At 36.5% G+C, this 21,951-nt stretch overlaps 1 protein-coding gene and 1 pseudogene across 1 annotated transcript in view; one reads left to right on the forward strand and one right to left on the reverse strand.

Annotated features, from left to right (window-relative positions):
• SYN2 (synapsin II) overlaps positions 1 to 21,951 on the reverse strand; it is a 198,822-nt gene that overhangs the window by 157,699 nt on the left and 19,172 nt on the right. The window lies entirely within an intron of this gene.
• LOC129088457 (small integral membrane protein 15-like) lies at positions 599 to 7,671 on the forward strand (annotated as a pseudogene).

Raw genomic sequence — 21,951 nt, forward strand, 5'->3', positions numbered from 1 at the left:
AAGGCCAGGTCCCCAGCAGGGGGCATGTGAGAAGCAACCACACATTGATGTTTCTCTCCCTCTCTTTCTCCCTCCCTTCCTCTCTCTCTAAAAATAAATAAATAAAATCTTAAAAAAAAAGATAGACATAAATCTACTTTTTAATGAGCCCAGTATACTCATTTTAAATATATTAAAATAAAGGCTCAGAAAAGCTTGTTTAGAGTCACTTTTCCAGTAAGGAATATTACATTTGCAAATGTAAACTAGGCAAAAAAATATACTTTACTAATGCATACATCTGAAAAGTCCTGGTTTTGAGTTCAACAGAATTTTAGGAGTTCATAAGAACCTAGTTGCTCGTCATCTCTGTTTTGGCTTGACTCTCAGGCATAATTTCTCCTGAGAAGCCCAATCTTACATTTCCCAGGTTCATGTCCTTCCAGGTTCAGGTTCATGTCCAGTTTAAAAAGAATATATATCTTCTATAAAACACTGGTCAGAAGCCAGAGTCATAGATCCAAACTGAGTTTGGTGCCCATTCCTAACTCAATCTCCATGATCAGAAGAATATAATACTCTGTAAGTAAGAAGAATTGCTTACTCTAATTAGTAAGGCATGAATCACATGCCCATCTCTGAAGACAAGGATGAAGTGGGCTCTGTCCACAGCACAAGGCCTGAGTTCTGGGGAGAAGATGGCTCTTCAGAGGAACATCTGGACACTGGTACTAAAAGAAGGGGAAATGGACTTTGGGGGGGGAGGAGCAAAAATGACAAAAATCCACTATAATCATATAACCAAATAGTCATATCTGGGACCAGAACTGGCCCTGTGACTTTCAATTCAGTGTTCTTTCTCTTATACTATGTTATCATATTATACTATTCTTCCGGGAGGAAGAAACTATAAAAGAGGATCTTGGTCAACGCTAAGCCTTGAATTAACTGAAGCTTCAAATGTTTTGCTTTGTTTCCTAAAAGCTATTTTCATGAAAAAACAGCTTCAAAAAACTTCCCAATAAATAATTCTGCTCCATGTGGAGAGTTTCAGCGTCACTTTTCAAGATGATCTTGGCCTTATGATCTGCTTCCCATCTATATCTGGCAGGACCAGTTATATAAAATAGAGAGTAACCCACAAGGTTGAATACTAAGGAAAATCAAAGGCTTCCAGCCTAGACCTTCACCTTACTACTTGTTAGTATTTTTTAAAGGCTACCACCAAGTTCAATTGAATTTGGAAGGCCTGTTGGGCTACCAGTTTTCCTAGAAAAAATACAGATATCCTAGGAAGAAAAACATCTTTGACTTACTCAATCTATATCTAATAAATGTGAAGTAAATAGCTAAGAATTTGGGTATTAGAATGAAAGAAAAACCCTTTATTTTTGACGAGTTTGCAGTTTGGGAGGCAGACATGTAACTTGATTATAAAATATGTGAAAGTTATGATAGATCTCTTATAAAGTGATTTGGAATACACCACAGTAATCACTTCAGAACAGAATTGAGAGTCACAGACAACAAGGCTCAGAGAGGCTGTGGGGTACACCACAAAGGATAATGATGTCACTGAAAAGGAAGACAGAAGAAACCAAAGATGAACTTTGTCTTTCAAAGGTTGGCCTTAGAACCTAGAAAGTGGGAAAGAGGCAAGATAGAAAAACAAATTCAATTAACAATTAATTAGGAGATGTTATAAATAAGAATTCCTAGTAGGTAATATGGAAGATACAAAAAGAAATAAGACAAGATCTTTATCCTCAAGAAGCTTACAATATATCTGGCAAAAAAGAAACAGGCAGAAATCACATATAAAAGAAGGACTGTGGTAAGTGCCATAAAACTGAACCAGATAAACTGCTGTGGAGTTTCAGATAAGATAGAGAAATAAAGAGAAAGAGAGACTATTAGGTAAAGAGGAATTTAGGAAAGTGTCATGAAAGAGTGTGAATATGTAGGGAGTGAGGAATAGGTAAAGATGTTGGTGGAGTCAGGTGCTAAAGTCAATCCCAGAAGAAAAGTCATAGGAGACTTCTGGCCCTCCACCTTTCACATCTTTAACCATTTTAGCAGGGATTAACCATGACAATCCAGTGCTCAGTCACTTAGAGGGCCACAAAACAAATTCCTCAGGCAATCAACAGAGAAATTATACAGCTGGAAACAGAATGATACAATATTCTTAAAACATGTGCTTTTATTTTATCTTTCTAAGCCTTATTTTTATGACTGGTAAAATATGGATAAACAATCCCTACCTAAAATTGTTGGGAGATAAAGTAAAATAACATATTAAAGTCTTAGAACGTAACTGGTATATAAGAGACCTTTTAGTAAGTATTAATTTTTCTTCCTTTCTGTATTAGTTTCCTAAGACTGCCCTAACAAATGACCACAGTTTAGTGGCTTAAAACTTGTAAAATTTATGCTTTCACAGTTTGGGAGGCTAGAAGTCTGAAATCAAGGTGTTTCCTCGAAGGCTGTAGTGGACCATCAGTTTCTTCCTTCTTCCAGCTTCTACCAGCTATCAGCAATCCTTGCTGTTCCCAGCTTATAGCTCCATAGCTCCCATTTCTGCCTCCATCTTCTTACGGCCTTGTCCTCTGTTTCTCTGTGTCCTCCCTCTCTTGTTCTTACAAAGACACCAGTCACTGGATTTAATGTCCACCCTAGATATAGGATAATTTCATTTCAACATCTTTAATTAATCACATCTACAAAGACCCTATTTCCAAAAAAGGACACATTATGAGTTGCTAGGTGGACACAAATTTGGGGGGAACACTATTCAATCCACTGCACCTCCCTTCGTCAAATGCATTTGAGTCTGAAACATTCACAATATCTTTTATTACTGTCTAGTTTACAAGAAAACATTGCCTTTTCATTGCACTCCCAGAATATTTCCAAGGTATTAAGTAACAATATCTACAAGTCCCTTAAGCAAAATTGGGATTTTTAAGAAAACCTCAGGCAAGTTGGCATTTTCTACAAACCAAAAAATTTGGGCTCCAGTTCTGTCTCTACCAGTAAGCAACTGTGAGAACTTGGGCAAATTATATCAGGTCTTTAAGATTCAATTTCTTCATCTTTCAATGGGAATATTACAAAATTTGGGGGAGAATTAAGTAAGATAAGTGTGAGAGCATATTATGAACTCTAAAATAAAATACAAATACTAGGTATTTACAAAATTTTCAACATTTAATTATTTAATAAAATGTACTGATATGTGACAGGTGCCATCTTAAATACATGGGGAGATAAGAGGAAAACAACATGGTCCATAACTTCAAAGGGCTCATAGTCTAACACTAATATACAAACAAAGATTATAAAACAATTTACTACTTCTTTGGAAATTACTGCAGATGTTTGATAGAACAGAGAAGACAGTGATCAATGATACCTTAAAGGAAGAAGAAATTGAGCTAAGTTTTATAGGAAAGTTTTAGCTATAGAAAAAAGGAATGAATGCTGGGGGGAAAGATAAGACATTAAGGCCAGATATAACAAATTTCATAGTTAGATAGTATGTCTAGATTTGATGCAGAGCCATCAGCTACTGGAGGTACCTGAATGGAGGTTGCCATGATGAACACAGGGTTTTAAGGAAAAAACTCTTGGCAGCATTTATAGTCTAAACTGGCAGGAGAGAGACTAAAGGCAAGGACACCAACTAAAAGGCAATGGCCCTAATCCAGCACATGTTTTTTTCTACTGGTTGCTAAAATCGTGACTGGCAGCAAGACCTGTAATTTCTGGAAAGCCACTTCTTAGGCAATAATTCTGTGTCTTTCCCAGGGTTTTTTTCCTGTGCTAACCTCATTAAAGCAATAACTGGACTGTAAAGAAGCTTCTAGTTCACATTTCTCATAATCTCAGGGCAGAAAAGAAGTACAGAGGACATATAGGCAATCTAATCCAATGTAAAAATCCTTAACATATATTGGGGGAGTCACCCACTGGAAGTCAGACTTCTGCTTAAACACTTCAGCCTAAGAAATGCCCATTTCACCAAAGCCACCATCCCTGAAAACAACTAAGTCAAATATATCAGCTCCTTGCAGGAACACTTGATTGGCGGGAGTCCTGGGAAGCTCTTCACATGGGAAGGTTAGAGTTTGCCACTGCTAGAGTGGAAAGAAGAATAACATGATCCTACAGCTTCTGACAGAGATTCATGCCATACCCAGTAGTGTCTGGCTGCAGGGAGGCAGGTCTGATTCAGTCTGTCAGGCAATGAAATCCTCACTCCATCTGCTCTGAGAGAGTTGTCTGCCAAGTTTGATGCCTGGACACATGAGCTTCCACTCCCACGCCCACCACTTTCTCCTCTGAAAAATAGAAACAAAATCTGTTTCTAAGCTTCATCTTTCTTCCTTTTCCCCAAGCCCAGCTCTAAGAATCTACCTGTCAATTATAGGTTATAGAAAATAATAGAGAAACACATATTCCCCGAGTAACTCCAAATGGGCAAGGCGACTATAATACAATATTAAATGAGCAAAAACTGCCTGGCTTTTCCATTGTTATCACATTAGTTCCTTGCTGGTACTTCATTCTCTTCCTTTATTCCTCCATCTTTTTTTATTTCCTTCTTTTTTGAATGAAATATTGAATATATTAAAAATGTGACATACAGAAGTTACAAAGCTTACTAATGAAAAGAACATTCATGGGCCTACAACTCACTTTAAGAATTAGAACTTACATTAATAAGAACTTACCATTAAAGCTCTCTACCACACCCTCCTGCCTCACCTTGGCTTCTATCAGAAGTAGTCCTATACTGCATAATGTCAATGACGGTCCACATCTACAACGACGGTCCTACAAGATTATAATGGAGCCAATAAATGTCTGTCACCAAGTAGCTATCACAATATCATAGCACAATACATTATTCACACATTTATGATGACAATAGTGTAAACAAACCTATTGTGCTACCAGTTGTATAAAAGTATATAGCACATACAATTAAGTAAAATAAATAATACTTGATAATAAATGACTATGGTACTGGTTTATGTATTCACTATATTATACTTTTTATCATTACTTTGGAGTGTACTCTTTTTACTTATAAAAAAATTCCAGCAGCCTCATGCATGTCATATTTCCCACATCTCTTAATTATATCATTTTCTCTTGTGCTTGATTTAATCTTATGTTGTTTGGTACTACATGCTATACAGGCTTGTAGCCTAGGAGCAACAGGCTATACCATCTAGGTCTGTGTAAGTACACTCTATCATGTTCACACAACTCCAAAATCACTTAACAATGCATTTCTCAGAATGTATCCTTGATTTTAGGTAGTGCATAACTGTGATCATGATGCAGAATTTTGTTACCATTCTTCTCTCCTTTTCATCAGACCTAGATTAATTGGCCTATCCAAAGACCTTCTACCTCCTACTTTTCCACTCCAAAGTCTTCTTTCACTGCCTTTTTTCTGCAACTACATAGTTGCTAGACCTTCTCTCATCAAATTCCAATCATCTTCAAGAAGCTAAATCCCCATGAAATCATTTTATTATCATTATCAAGTATTATCCACTGTATGTGACTATATGTGCTATACTTTTATAGGGCTGGCAGCTGAACAACCAAAAAAAGAAAAACTTTGCCTCTCCATTTTCTCATCTGCAACAAAGGGCCACCACTACCTAGTAGTGTACATTACAAGATTAAGTGACCTTCACCTAGCACAAAGGTAGAAGTTTAAATAAGATAATGTGTGTAAAGACTTTTAGCATGGTGGTAGTACAGAGCAGCTGCTGAAATGAGTCATCTTCCAATTCTCTCAGCATATTGTCAGAAGATCTGTTAAATACACTTAGCCCCAGCTATAAACCAAATGCTATCAAGACAAATCTAGCAATATATAAAAAGTATTATATACCATGAATGAGAAAGTTGGTTCAAAATAATGAAAATCAGTCAATGTAATATACTGTATTAATAGAATACAGGACAAAAATCACATGATCATATCAATTGATATAGAAAAAGCATTTGACAAAAATCTAACATCCTTTGATTATAAGATGATTCAGCAACCTGGGAATCAAAGGGAACTTCCTCAATCTGATAAAAGGCATATATGAATAAAAACACAGTTAACATTACACTAATTATTAAAGACTATTCCCCAGAAGTTTCCCAAGGATCAGAAATAAGGCAAAGATGTCTGCTCTCTCCACTTTTACTCAAGATTGCGCTAGAGTTTCTAACTACAGCAATTAGGCAAGAAAAGTAAATAAAAGGCATCCAGATTGGAAAAGAAGTAAAACTATATTTAGAGATGACATAATCTAGTATATAAAAAGTTCTAAGGAATACAAAATATACTATGAGAGCTAATAAATGAACTCAGCAAGCTTGCAGGATACATAATCTTTATATAAAAATCAGTTGTATTTCCATAAATTGGTAACAGGTCATTTAAAATTAAGAAAACAATTTTGTTTATACCATTAAAAAGAATAAAATAAATGTTTAAAAGGAACTAGAAGATTTATACAAGGAAAACTACAAAACATTGAAAGACATTAAAGAAGATCAAAACAAATGGAAAGACAAATGTGTTCTGGATTAGAAGACTTAATAAATGCCAGCAACCTTTAAATTAATCTATAGATTCAATGCAATCCCTATGGAAATTCTAGCTGTCATTTTTGCAGAAACTGATAAACGGATCCTAAAATCTGTAAGGAAATTCAAGGGACCCAGAATAGCTAAAAATCTTAGAAAAGAACAAAGTTGAAAGACTCACATTTTTCAATTTCAAAATTTACTACAAAGCCATGATAATGAAGATAATCTGGTACTTACTGGTATAAAGATGGACAAAGGATCATTGAAATCCATTGAATCAATGGAATAAAACTGAAAATCCAAAAAAAACCCCATAATTCTATGATGAACTGATTTTCAAAAAGGATGTCAAGACAGTTCAATGGAAAACAGTGCTAGGAAAAATAGATATTTACATGTTTAAGAATAAAGTCGTATGCCTACATTATACAATATGCAAAAATTAATGCAATATGGATCAAAGACCTAAATGTAAGCAATTAAAGTATAAAACTCTTACACAAAAACATAGGTGTAAAGCTTTGTGACCTTGAAATAGGTATTTGTTTCCTAAATATATACCAAAAGCACAAGCAGTAAAAGAAAAATAGATAACTGTATTTCATCAAAATTAAAAACTTTTGTACTTTAAAAAATACTATCAATAAAAATAAATAAATAAATAATACTATCAAAAGTGAGAAGACCTAGCTTCCAGCAAGTCAGATACAGAATCCAAACCTTCTCTCAGAAGTTTATGGTAGAGCTAAAGAAAACAATCAACTAAAGTCATCCATCTGGGATTGTCATTGGCTTACCAATTAATCTCAGGACAAAATTGGAGCTCACACATCAAGCATAAGCCTCCCTTTCCTAAGACTGTTTCAAAAATGTTTGAGGTTAATTAAGGCTTGGGCTGAATATGCTGTGGAATGGATTGTGAAGGACCCATATATGGTTTCCTTACAACAGTTATTTTGGTCCTTACTCCATTGTTTCTAGCGAATACTGTACTGTTTTGAGGCCAGGGGAAAGGAGCAAAAGAAGAACTAAAAACATTAATAAAATGTTGCAAAAGCTAAACAACTAAAAAAGAACTGAAGCAATGAACAATTCTCCAACCAGAGGAAAATCATTACGCAGCTTTGGCAGGACCCTCTGAGGTTTCTTTTCTGTGTTTATGACAGTATTTAGTAAATGGAGTCTGAGCATATGGAAGAAACAGGTTAGTTCTGACCTTTATTGTAGCAACTTTTAGGCTTACTATAGAAGTCTGTTGACAGTTATTATAAATTGGCATGTATTATGCTACAAAATCTTTATAACTGACTTGGTCATTTGCCATTTTGCAGCTTATGTCCTGAAATGTAAACAACCTGTGGAGAAAAAAAAGACTTTAGATTGTGAACACTATTCAGAAAATGACTTTAGATTATGATCTCTATTCAAATAAATTAAAATAGGGTCCTGTTCTGGACAAAGGAAACTAATAATGTAAAAAATTAGAATTGTCTTGAGGTGAAAAGTGTGCTTTGGCTTAAAAGAAATATATTAATTACATCTTTTAACATTATTGCTGAGTTCTTAGAATAGAATCATTTCTGGCTTTCTCAAAGCAAGATATTAATCAATGAGTTCTTCTATTTTCTGCATTTCTCTCATTTTAGCCTGTGAGATACTGGTAATTATCAGACACTATGCCTTTTTAAAATCTAATTTTATAAAAAAATTCTCTTATTATCTTGACTATATAGAATACCATCTACTGGATATAAAAATTTTTATACTTATGAACACTGCTATTTATCAATAAAATGGTTCAGCCACACTAGAAAACAGTTTGGCAGTTCCTCAAAACGTTAAGCAGAGAATTACCATAGAACACAGCAATTCCATTACTGGGTATATACCTAAGAGAACTGAAAACATATGTTCACATAACAACTTGTACACAAATGTTAATAACAGTATAATTCATAATTCAGAAATGTAAACAACCAAATCAAATGTCCACCAACTGATGATAAATTAGTGGTACATCTATACCATGAAATATTGTATAAAATTGAATAAAGAAATACAATTCCAAAACAGAGAACTAAGTATTAATATATTCTATAACAGATAAAACTTGACAACATTATGCTAAGTGAAAGAAGCTGAACACAGAAGAAGAAAGGGCCACATATAATATAATTCTATTTACATGAAATGTCTAGAATAAGCAAATCCACAGAGACAAAAAGTAGGTAAGTGGTTGCCAGGGGCTGGAGAAAGGGGGCATAGAAAATGACTGCTAATGGGTATGGCGTTTCTCTCCAGAGCGATGAGGATGTTCTGAAATTAAACAGCTAGTGGAAATGGTTATGCAACCTTGTAAATATACAAACACCAATGAAATGCACACTTTATAAAGGTTAATTTTATGGTATGCAAATTATATCTCCTTTAAAAAAAAAGCCTCAGCTACATTTCATATCAATCTCACTCCCTACTCTGACTCATGCCTGGAAATGATCTAAGATCACCACTGGCCACAGCATGTTTCATTCCCAAAGCGAAATAAGTGCTAGAATTTCTTATAACTCTTTATTCCGAATACTTTATGAAGGTTAGTCTTCTGATCAAGTGTCAATGCTTCAAAACCTGTTTCCTAACCTTGCTGCCTAAAGTCCTCTCTCAAAACATTTTTCCATTGAGCAACAAAATTGCTATGACTCTAATAGCACAATTATTCTGCTTTCAGAGTCATGAAAGGGAAAAAAACATGGATTTTGAATTCAGATAGAAAAAAATTTCAAATCCTCATTTTCATCTTGTAGCTACATGTAACTTTGGGGAAGTTACTTAACCATCAGCTCATTTGTAAAATGGCAATAACTTCTCTTTCAGAGTGTACGAATTCAATGAGATAATGTATGTAAAGTGCCTGGTCATAGTAATTTTTCTATCAATGTCAGTTCACTCATTCTCATTGTTTTGCAAAATGGATGAAGTTAATATTGTCCCCAGCTGGGCAAGTACTATGCCCCAACCTGAAACCTGTCCTCCACCAGGATAGGACTTGTGAGATCTAGACACATCTCAAGGGCACAAATGGGTGAGACCTCCATTTTAATTGGGAACCTGATTCCCAGCCTACTGCAGTTCACCGGCTCATTATGTCCGGCTTTGAGTTTCTCTAGGCACAGAGAAAGGTATTTGACAGGAGAATGAAAAGGCACACTGCTACAATTACTGGAAACGAAATGCAGTACAAACAAACATGTTTCCAGGGACATAAAGAGGAGATCCTTTAGGGAGAAGAGCTGGAAAGCCTGAGCAATAAGGCTGACTCTAATTTTTTACACAGGAGGTAAAATTACAATCTCGCCACTTCCACCACTGATGATGAGTTTAAATAATAAGGACACCACTGAGTTTATTATGGTATGGAAACTTGCTGCCCATCAGCAAAGCTGCTCTTGATCCCCATCCCTTTTGTTTTACACAAGCATTTTCATGTATAGCCAAAACCCTGAGCCAATTAAGAAGAAGAAATTAATGTAGACCCCAGGTCACCAAGGCTCTCCCTAATAAAAAACATGTCTGAGTGTATGAGCATCACAATTGCTGTAGCTGTTGGATAAGGGGTCCTGAGTCTAGAGGAACAAAAAATTTATTAAGCAGGACTAATCCAAATGATATTTCCAATTCTTCATTAGTCCTCATCATTGTAACATTTACAAAGTAGCCCAGTGACTGACCCTCCCAACCTCATCTCCTAGCATTCTTCATTTTTCTCCTCTTCATCATACAAAATATCTACACCAAGAACATATTTTTTCCAAAAGAGCAATTCCAAAATAGCAATGTCTTCCTGTCTCATTCTTTTACCTGAAATGCCTTATTCCTCCTAATCCACCTAGCAAACTTCTACTCTTCAAGTCCAGCTCAGATGCCTCCTCTTTGTTTAATCCTTCCCCAACCCCCTACCCTAGACAAAATCAATTACATCCCCTCTGTTCCCTCACGGTGGCCAAAGAATAGCATGAAGGCCTTGTATGGATTTTTTAATATGTTAAGGACAAAAATTTTACTAATTTAGGTTTGCCACTCATAATATTTCACAGTTTTCACAAAGTGATACTTTCAATTAGTAATGACTGTCTACTGTAGTGGATTTCAATATAATCCTTTGCTTCAACAAATCTCAGAAAGCTCAATATGTACACAACAAATCAGAGTTCTTCTGGTTGTCATAATACACAGAGAATCCAAAATATCTCCAACTTGGATCTGCCCAAAATTGGCCCTGAGGATGGTGCATGGAACCACTAATCCCAATCCAACTCCCCCTTTTTATAAATTAGAAAACCCGGGACAAGAGAAGGGACACGTGCTTTTTAAAAGCATACAACAATTGATTATTAAAGCCAGGACCTAGGTCTCCTGCCTTCCTACTTTGTGGGCAGAGGGGGAAGCTTTAAGAAAACTGATGAGAAAGAGAATTAAGAGGCTTGGCTAGCCTTAAAAATTCTACGGGAGCTTTTTCCATCAGCCTGCCAGCTGGAGCAGAGAATGTGCCAGTATAATACCTACCTTGAGACAGAACTGTGAAAAATTAATGAATGACCAGCTGCTAAGAGATTCAGTTGGGAGACAAGGCAGGGCACAAGATCAGGGGAGGTGCTGGGTTGGGAGGCTGCTCTTTGCAAAGCCAGCAAAGTACTAGGTCTCAGAAGGGGGCCATCTATACGATGGGAGTCACCAAGAAGAACCTCCATCTATCCACAAATAGAAGGAAGGAAGGGAGGGAGGGAGGGAGGGAGGGAGGGAGGGAGGGAAGGAGAGGGAGGGAAAGAAGGAGGGATGGGAGGGAGAAAACACCTCACTGACAAACTGCAGTTTCCACAAGATGTTTTTGCTTTGGATTCAAGCAGATTTAGGTTAGATTCTGGATGGCAATCACAAGCTGACTGACTAACCTGTGAGTCTGTTTTCTGGCCTATAAAATCAGTGTAATAACAATGATTTCACAGTTTACATGAGTATTATCTTGATTAAATGAGACAACGTAAGTAAAAGCATTTAGTACCTAGTATGTAGCAGGCATTCAATAAACAATAGTTCCTTTCTCCCCTGTCCAAATTTCTTATAACATAAAAGCCTTTGATATTTAAAATACTGCAATACTGAGTTATTATATAACTCATTATGGACTGAATGTGTCCTCCCAAAAATCCATATGTTGAAGCGCTAATCCTCAATGTGATGATATTTAGAGGTTGGACCTTTGGGACGTAATATGGTTTAGATGAGGTCACAAGGGTGGAGCCTCCACGATGGGTTTGATGCCCTTATAAGGAGTTGAAAAGACCAGAGCTCTCTATCTCCACTGTGAAGATACAGCAAGAAAGCAGCCTCTTCAAGCCAGGAAGAGGACTTTCACCAGAAATTGATCATGCACCCTGATGTTGGACTTCCAAGTTCCAGAACTGTGAGAAATACATTTCTGGGTTTAAACCACACAGCCTATGGTATTTGTTATAGCAGCCTGAGCTGACTAAGACACATATATTGGTGAAGGAACTCTTACACACTGTTAGTGAGACTGTAAACTGATAAACTCTGTAAAACTCTATAAGACTGTTTGTTAGTATCTACTAAATCTCAACATACATAAGCCATAACCCAGCAAATTCCACTCCTGGGTGGGAAACAAATTAATATTCACCAAAAGACACCCCAAGAATTGTCCATAGCAGCATTATTCTTAGCAGCCTCAAAATTGGAATAAATTAAGTATCTATTAACAGCAGAATAGGTAAATTGTGATATATTCATACAATGGAATATAAATGAGCAATAAAAAGGCATGAACTGTGCTTCATATAAGAAAACAGAGGAGTCTCATGAACATAATGTCAAACAAAAGAAGATACACTCAAGAGTTTATACTACATGATTCTATTAAAATAAAGCTCAAAACCCAGGCAAAATTAATATGCGGTAAAAGAAGTAAAAATAGTGGTTACCTACTGAGGGATGTGAAGTAATGACTGAAGGGGTACTATAAAAGCTCAGCAGGTGCCGGCTATGTTGTATATTTGTGCACTTTTATACTTCAATTTTTTTAAAGTTTACAGGAAAAACAAACCTTTGGGAGAGAGAATAGATTGAATGCATAAGGTCCCAGAGCCCCTTTAGCCTAGGACTATACTCTGTAACATCCTTGTACCCATTCTTTCTTCTCCACTGCCATGGTCCTATTTTATTACAAGCCTTCAGTATCTCATAGATAACAATTAAAAAATGCTCCTAAATTGGACTCCAGGCCTGCACAACTTCTTCCTCCTCCCTATTTTCTACACTGTCTCCAGATAAACCTTCCTACATAAGGCACTGATTGAGTCCCTCCTGCTCTAAAACCTTCACTCACCATTAACTACAGGATAAAGAAAAATTCTCCTTATCAGATTTCAGTTTCCTGCTCCTAGATCAGCTCATGATTCCTCCTAGTCTTAACTCAGTTTCAGTTACCAATTATAGCCTCTACACATGACCCACGCTTGGCCATGCTCATATTGTTTTATCCACTTGTTTTTTGCTGTGCTTCGTTCTCCTCTGGAAAAACACTTGGACAAAAAGGGTCTATTCACTCCCCAAAGCTATCCACCCCCACCCTCTACTCTTCCTCACTATTTCCTTGTAGGGAAAATAATACTTTAGACATTTCTCCCTAACCAGTGTGGTTTAGTTTATTGGAGTGTCATCCCATGCATGGAAGGTTCATGGGTTCGATTTCCAGTCAGGGTACATGCCTAGATTGTGGGTTTGGCCCCCAGTCCGGGTGCTTATGAGAGGCGACTGATCCATGTTTCTTTCTCAGATCAATGTTTCTCTCCCTCTCCCTCACATCTAGAATCAGTGAGCATGTGTCCAGGTAAGGATTAAAAGAAATTTTCAATTTCATCTACAAATGATAAAGATTGGCTGCAAAGTATGAAGAATAAATCTAGCTCCTGGCAAAAAATAGAAGTAATTTTATCCTTCTATTCCTTGGTTTTCCTATATGATGGTGGTAACAACAATGACTTTTTTAATTCACACAGCACTTTAGAGTTTACAAATCACTTTCATAACCCACTGACTTCAATAAAGTCTCACAATAACCCTGGAAAGTAAGTATTCTCATCGACATTTACACACAAGGATACCAAGGCTCAGAGAATCACGAAGATTAGTTTCCACTTCTCATATTCCTGGGATTCTTTGCAATACACGAATCCTACTAATATTCTGAGCATCTCTCTCATCCCATCTTCACTCCTCCACCACCAGGTGTCTATTCTTTATTCCATCCCTATAAAGTATTATTTTCATATAGCGGTTATAATCTCCAATATGTTGCCTGAGACTACCATATTTGTCCTCCTATAGGTATTAATAAATTACTAGAGGCTTCCAAGATTAGTAAGTCTTTTTAAGATTCAAAGAATGAATATTAAATGATGAAACTTTAGGCAATATATAAAGACATAAGAATGATATTTGGAGAAGGAGATAATCTAGTGCCCCTATTCCTTCAACAGTTTTTTGATGCTTACTATCAGGCACACTGCTAAATGCTGAGGCAAAGAATAAAACACAGCCCTTTCCCTAAATATACTCACAAGCCTCGTATAGACCCCACAGTTGTCAATCCAACACATAGTATTAACTCAAGCTCCAAGAATCTGATTCTTGACTCTACAATTACATAAGTTTTTTGCCAAGTTAGAGCAAATTCCCAAGAAGACATTCTATTTACTGTCATCTATTTCTTCTTCACTGACAATGAATGTCTCATTCAAAATCAAACCACCAAGGAAGCAAATCTACAAGTAAATTGCCAAAAGACAATTTTTCCCCATGTATTTATAAACAAACATTAGGGAAAACATTCAACCTCACTGTACTCCTTGAAATACATATTAAAATAGTCAAATATGGCTTTTATACCTATTATATTAACACTTAAAAAGACTAATACTGTGTGCTGGAAAGTGAGGTGAAAATGGTTGATAAACTTCAAACTGGAAAAACCTTTTGTAGGAAGCAGTGTAACAATATCTATCAAAAGCGACATATAATACTATATCTTTGATCAAGCGGTTCCTTTCCTGAAAATTGAGAATGCTTCTGGTTTTACTATGCAATAGTAAAATTATTACTATTTCACCTAAAAAAAATAGGTGAAAAATTATAAGCCAACTCAGTTCTCTAATAAAAATATAATTGAATAAATGGTACAACAGCTCTGAAAAAAATGAAATTATTAAGCTAACAATATGTAAAAATTATTTATAAGGGGAAAAACAACTTGAAATTATAGCTAGACAACAATCACGATTATGTAAAAATGTTTGCATATGGGCAAATATTGGAAGAGAATATAGAAAAATGTTAAAGCAACTGCTTTATTGCTACGGTGAAATTATGAGAGATACATGTTCTATTTAAAACTTCCTTTACTCATATTGATATAGTGATAAATCACCTTTATTACACTGCTTGTTTAATTTCCTGTCTTTCCAACTAAACCATAAGCTTTGTGAGGACAGAACAATGTCTCTTGATTCTCAGGATTCTAACACCAGTTCCTTTTGAATAATTCATGAATAAAATACATGGGAAATCTCAAAATAAATAAATATCCCCAAGAAGGGGAGGGGAAGTAAACCATTAAAAACAAAGGGCTGACCTCTATGTGCCTGTTTCTAAGCCCTAGCTGTGGGAAAAACCAAATCGACCCACTAAAATGTCTCTGGAAAGTCTTTCTTCCCAGAAGGCCCACTGCCCAGATCTTAGCTTAGCTCCTCAACAATTTGGAGAAAAGCACAGAATCCTGGGGAATAGGCATAGCAGGATTTTCAGGAACACATGGAGTCAGAAAGAGCAAGAGCTTGATATCCTTTCCCTACCCTCAAACTCACTATCCTTTGACTCCCAAAACTTTCCATATAACTATAGCTAAAACTAAGAGAAGTGTAGGGTATAAGGAGAAAGGCTGGCTATGTGAAAAAAAAGTAGTTCAGCAGGGAACATCTCTTAAGTAGGAACTTAAGTCTGATACCACCCTGAGCTCTGGCTAAGAAATAAATTTCCAGGTGCAAGGGAAAATAAGAAGCTTTAAAGGAATTGAGCTCTGGAGTGAAAATCTCCTCTCCTGACAACTTAAAATCAGTCTGAAATATACCGGAGGCACCAGAAGGACTGTAACTCATGAAAGTATGATAAGCATTAACAAAAACACATAGAGAAAAGAGACAACCTTTAAATTATTTTTCAACCAACCTACGCAGCACCTGTCACAGACCATAAAGGCTCTTGTCAGCTTAAGCAATTTTTTATCCATCTTTGGTGCTTTTAGGCAAAAGCATCATAACTGACTAATGCAGAGCTTGGAAACAAGTTTAGATACATGGAGAAAAAGGGCACTAAATAAGGATAAAAGGGCAGAGAGAGAAGAATCTAGATTTTAGATGCAGCTCTACCTATTTTATGTTGTAACCGGAAGCAAACAATGTCGCTGAGCCTTGGTTTTCTTGGTTTCCTAATCAAGAAACAGGTACTTATACCAACTTAACTAATAAGGTCAAGGTGACAAATGAGTCAAAGTATATAGTAAATTATAAAGTTTTACTTAAATATATGACCTTATAATGAATCACAAATGCTACAATTTCCTTCCAGGGTCAAAGTTAAGTTGAGTGTATTTTTCAACCAAATCTAACTGCATAAGTCACCTTGAGAATGAAGGAAAATCAGTCACATCTCACTTTGATAATCTCTGTTTATTCATTCTGACAGTTTATTCATTCAAAGAACAGAGTTTTTACACAGGCAAGTGGCAATAAAGAATGATTCTCCTTTTTCCCCATTCTAGTTTTTCTATATTCTACCTCCCGTAAAAACAGAAACATCTTAAAGGGGACTACTACTGACCATTAAAAAATCATAGTGAAGCTAAGATTAACTCAGCCTGCTGAAAACTAAAATCTAAGAAATATGATGCCAATAACAATTTGCCTACAATTCTCAAGAACTTCCTCATTCCAAGTTTTCAGTCTTATTGTCTACAACCACCAAAATTTCCCCCAAATACCCACATTTCAGCATGTAAAAATCTCCCAGACTATTTTTTTGCACTGAAATATAAGAACTCATGTCCCCATTTTGTTTCAGGAAATATGTTCACCTCTGGAATGAGTCTTAAGTCATAGGACATATGTCCATAGACACAGAATAAGAGAATTATCAGTGGTGAGAGAAGGCACAGAAAAGTAAAAATACAAAATTCACCACCTCCACAGCTTTGACTGGAATTAGCAGCCCCGATACTAGGGAGAAACTATTTTCTCCCTTAAGTTCTTACTACTAAAAACTAGAAAAATTGTCAAGGCAATACTTAAGAGGAAATTAAGTAGGGAATTCTTCCTCATATCTCCTCTCTTCAGTTCATATATATTTAAATCTGTTGTGTGTGTTATGGTTTGCTATCTGAACTCACAATAATCCTATGAAGAAAGTAGGGCAGGTATTACTACTCCAATTTTAAGGACAAGGAAATGAAGATTCAGAGAACAGCAACTTCCAATGGCCTGAATTAAACCCAGATCATCTGATTCCAAAACTCCTATGTTTTCCAGAACAGCATGATGCTTCTTGAGGTCATTTAGCTCCATTCTCCCCAGAAAAGATAAATACCAGTCCCAATCAAACTCCCTGAAAACCACCTTTTATGGCACTGTTCCCTGGCTTTTTGTGTCAGCAGTTTCTGACCCAAGTTAACACTAAAGGGAACTTATTAAGCCAAATACCCTTGGAAAACAAAGAATTTCATTAAATGGCTAGAAGAACCATTATTCTTGACCACTTAATACAATTTTCCAACTAGATTAGCTAACCACTGAGCTCTATGGCACTTGCAACTCCATCTAGGAAGCCCTTAGAAAAATACAAACTCCAAAGTCAAAGGCTTGAGTTCTAGTCCTGACTCTTGCCACTCCCTGGTTATATGAGCTTGGGTACACATCCTACCCTCCCTGGATCTTAATACTTCCCTATGTAAAATGAGAATAATATTAATTACTGCCCCACAAATACTACTATGGGGAGGATTAAACAAGACAATGGATGCTCACAGTATCAAATTTCTACAAACAAGCCATTGCAAAAACATCTTCCCCCAAGACTGTTTCAAAACACTAATAATCAGTGTTTTCTAAACTATGCACAAGAAACTACTCCATCCAAAATAAAGGAATATTCATCTAGGTTTACCCTATTATTAGTGTCATGGAAACTCATCTACAAATTATTTTACTTGACTCATAGGCTCCTATAAATAGTTCTACAGTAAACTGTTGTCTTAAAATTGCAATGAAAATCTGCTTGTCATAGTTGAACATTTATTGAATATTTTTCATGTGCCATTCACCATGTTAGACATTTGCAGAGTTTTATTTCAAATGATTCTCATAAGAACCCTTTGAGATATTTTATCTCCTTTTTATAAAGAAACTGGGGTTAAGAGAAAACAAGAAATTGACCAAGGTCAAACATGCATCTGTGCCACTGAGGAAAGGAAAAACCAAGGCGTTTAGTGGCAAGGAGAATTGGGAACATTGTTATCTAGTGATTACAGAGCATGGTGGTTGATGCAGAGTTGGTCCTGGACTATCTGGGTTCAAATCCTGGATTCACTATGAGCTTCAGTTTTTTAATTTGTAAAATTAAGTTAATGAGAGTAATCTACTTCATAACCTAGTAAATGGGGTAATATATCTACTTACAAGAATGCGTGCCTATCACATTGGGTATTATCATCATTTCTCCCACTCTGCTAATTCAAACTTCTTTTTCTTAAATATATTTATTTTGCTATTACAGTTCTCCCATTCTCATTCTTTTTTTCTCCCCTTTATCTCCCTCTGCCTAGTACCCTCATTCACTCCAGCATTCCCCACCCAATTTCATGGATCATACATATAAGTTCTTGGTTTCTCCATTTCCTGTAGTATTCTTAACCTCCCCTTGTCTATTTTGTACCTACAGATTATGCTTCTTATTCCCTGCACCTTTTGCCCCATTCTCCCCCCTCCCCCAACTCCCTGCTAATAACCCTCCATGTAATCTCCATTTCTGTGACTCTATTCCTGTCCTAGTTGCTTAGTTTGGGTGGGTGGGTGGGTGAGTGTGTTTTAAAGGTTCAGTTGTTGATAGTTGTGAGTTTGTTGTCATTTTATTGTTCATAGTTTTTGATCTTCTTTTCCTTAGATAAGTCCCTTTAACATTTCATATACGGGCTTGGTGATGATGAACTCATTTAACTTTACCTTATCTAGGAAGCACTTCATCTGGCCTTCCATTCTAAATGATAGTTTTGCTGAATAGAGTAATCTTGGATATAGGTCCTTGACTTTCATGACTTCGAGTGCTTCTTGCCAGCCCCTTCTTGCCTGGTTTCTTTTGAGAAATCAGCTGATAGTCTCAGGTAACTCTTTGTAGGCAATTCCCTTCTTTTCTCTTGACACTTCTAAAATTCTCTCCTTATCTTTAATCTTTGGTAATATAATTATGGTGCGTCTTGGTGTGTTCCTCCTTGGGTCCAACTTCTTTGGGACTCTTTGAGCTTCCTGGACTAGTATGTCTATTCCCTTGGCCAGATTGAGGCAGTTCTCCTTCATTATTTTTTCTAATAAGTTTTCAATTTCTTGTTCTTCCTCTTCTCCTCTGGCACCCTATAATTCGGATGTTGGAATGTTTAAAGTTGTCCCAGAGGTTCCTAAGCCTCTCCTCATTTTTTTGAATTCTTGTTTCTTCATACTCTTCCGGTTGATTGTTTATTTCTTCCTTCTGTTCCAAAACTTTGATTTGAGTCCTGGCTTCCTTCCCTTCACTATTAGTTCCATGAATATTTTTCTTTATTTCACTTTGTAAAGCCTTCACTTCTTCCTTTATTTTGTGACCATAGTCATTTCTGTGAGCATGCTAATTACCAGTGTTTTGAATTCTGCACTTGACACGTTGGCTATCTCCTCATTGTTTAGTTTTTTTCCAGAGCTTTGACCTTTTCTTTCATTTGAGCCATATTTCTTTGTCTCGGTGTACCTGCTACAATGTAAGGGGCAGAGCCAGGGTGGGCAATCCACTTCATTGTGTTGTGGCTCTGTATGTGGGGGAGGGGTCAGAGAGGGAACAATGCCGCTTGCTGGGCTCTCACCCCACTTTCAAGAGACTGGCGGTTTCTCCTGCTGCCACAACCCTCACAGGTTTTTATAGCCAGAGGGCCTGAGGCCTTATCTTGCCCGCACTGAACCCTGGGTTGCACAGTCTGTCTAACTCCCCAGTTGTTTCTCCTGGTTTATCCACACGTGAATGTGGGACTGCCTGGTCCACCAGCTACCGCCCATCTCTACCCCTTCTACCAGTCTGGATGAATGTTTCTTCTTTAACTCCTTGGCTGTCAAACTTCCATACAGTTTAATTTTCTGGCAGTTCTCATTGTTTTTTGTTTTTAAATTGGTTGTTTCCTTCTTTTGCTTGTGCAAGGAGGTGAAGCATATCTACCTATGTCTCCATCTTGGCCAGAACTCCTCAAACTTCTTTTCCCTGCCCTGAATCATTTATGCTAACTAGCCTAAATCTCCTCTACACATCTTACTCATAGCTGTTATGCTTTTGATTTCTCTTCCTTTTTTCTTTTTGCTTTCTCTTCCAATAAACACCCCAGGATATGTTCATTGACTTTAGAGAGAAAGGGAGGGAGGATGGGAAGAGAGAGAGGGAGGGAGAGGGAGAGGGAGAGGGAGGAGAGGGAAAAGGGGAGGAAAAGAGAGGGAGAGCAAGAGAGGGAGAGGGGACAGGAAGAGAGGGAGAGAGAAAGAAACATTAATTGGTTGCCTCCTGTAGGTGGCCCAACAGGGGATCAAAACTGCAACCTAGGTATGTGTTCTGACCAGATCGAACCCTCAACATTTTTGTGTACAGGATGATGCTCCAACCAACTGTGCCACCAAACCAGAGCAAATACATACATTCTCAATGTTTGCATGCATGCATACTCTAAGAGAATGGGGATAGAGGGTGGGAAGTGGGGATAGAGAGGGCAATAGCTGTTCTCCAGAAAGAGTAAGCATAGAGTATTTATGCACATCAAAAAAGGGTGAATTAGAGCAAAGCAGAGCAGGTGCATCTTCAGCTTCTTGTAGGAAGGGTGTGGAACATTCTAACCTAGTAACAATAATTAATATGCTTATAGCACTTTATACTTTATAGAAAAGATTTTTATATAGTTCTTATTGACTAGTCACTTTGGTTAATGCAGCTATTGTTTGTTTATATTTACAGGGGGTTGAAGAGTTGCTTTGCTCATCATTTGCATTTGTATAATTTTTTTTATAAGTTATTGATTGGTCCAACAAAAATTGTATTTACTGAAAACCTTCTCTGTCATACTAAATGCTGGGGATACTGAAATTAAAGTTACAGTCACTGCCCTTGAGGAGATCTTATCATCTGAAGGTGGAAAAATGAAAATACATAAATAAAACCTGACTATAATACAATGAGTTCGTTGTTATGAGAGGTAAGCAACTTTAGTATGGTTTCTAATACAAATTGAAAGAACTTAAGGAAGGATTAAGTCTAGTTCTGCCTCTACAAGAGATAATGACTGAATTGAGTCTTAAAGATCATCCAGAATTGTCCAGGCAAAGACATACAGGAGAAAAAAAAATGCCTTCAGTAGCAGTAGTAGTATAAATAAAGATGGGGAGGCCAAAGGCACATTCAGTGAAATGTTAGTATTAATAGTTTATCATGGCTATATCAAAGTGGGTAAGGAATCAAAGAAAGGTAAAACTGAAGAAGCAAGCAGAGACAGATCATAAAGAGATTACTTTCAACATTTTTCAGTCACAATGCTGTTTTAATTCTCCAAAACTATGCTTTGTATAATCTGAAATTTTTTTTCATTAAAGAAAAAAATAACAATAAGCTTGGGTGACCCAAGATTAAAGTTTCACACTAAAAGAAATGTTCTCTGGATATGGCAAGAAAGCAGGATTAATTTCAGAAAAATGGACTCCTTTAGAGCCAAGCGTCAGTATAAGTTAGAGAAGAGAAACTTGATCATCAGTTTTATTTCGATTCCTTTCCTCTGTTCAAAGCTGCTGTGGACCAGATAATATTTTCCAGTATTGTGAGTTGCTATGGCTCCCATTCAGAGCTAAATCTCAAAAGATTTACGATTTGGGCTAGTTGAAAATTAATGATAGAGTTAATTTGTATTTCACAGAATATAAGTAAGAGCAAAAGTATTCTAAAACTTATATTTGTAGTGAAAAAGCATAA

This window comes from Pteronotus mesoamericanus, unplaced genomic scaffold, assembly GCF_021234165.1.
Source record: "Pteronotus mesoamericanus isolate MK-2021 breed Mesoamerican mustached bat unplaced genomic scaffold, CSHL_Meso_final scaffold_54, whole genome shotgun sequence".
Classification (NCBI taxonomy): Eukaryota; Metazoa; Chordata; class Mammalia; order Chiroptera; family Mormoopidae; genus Pteronotus; species Pteronotus mesoamericanus.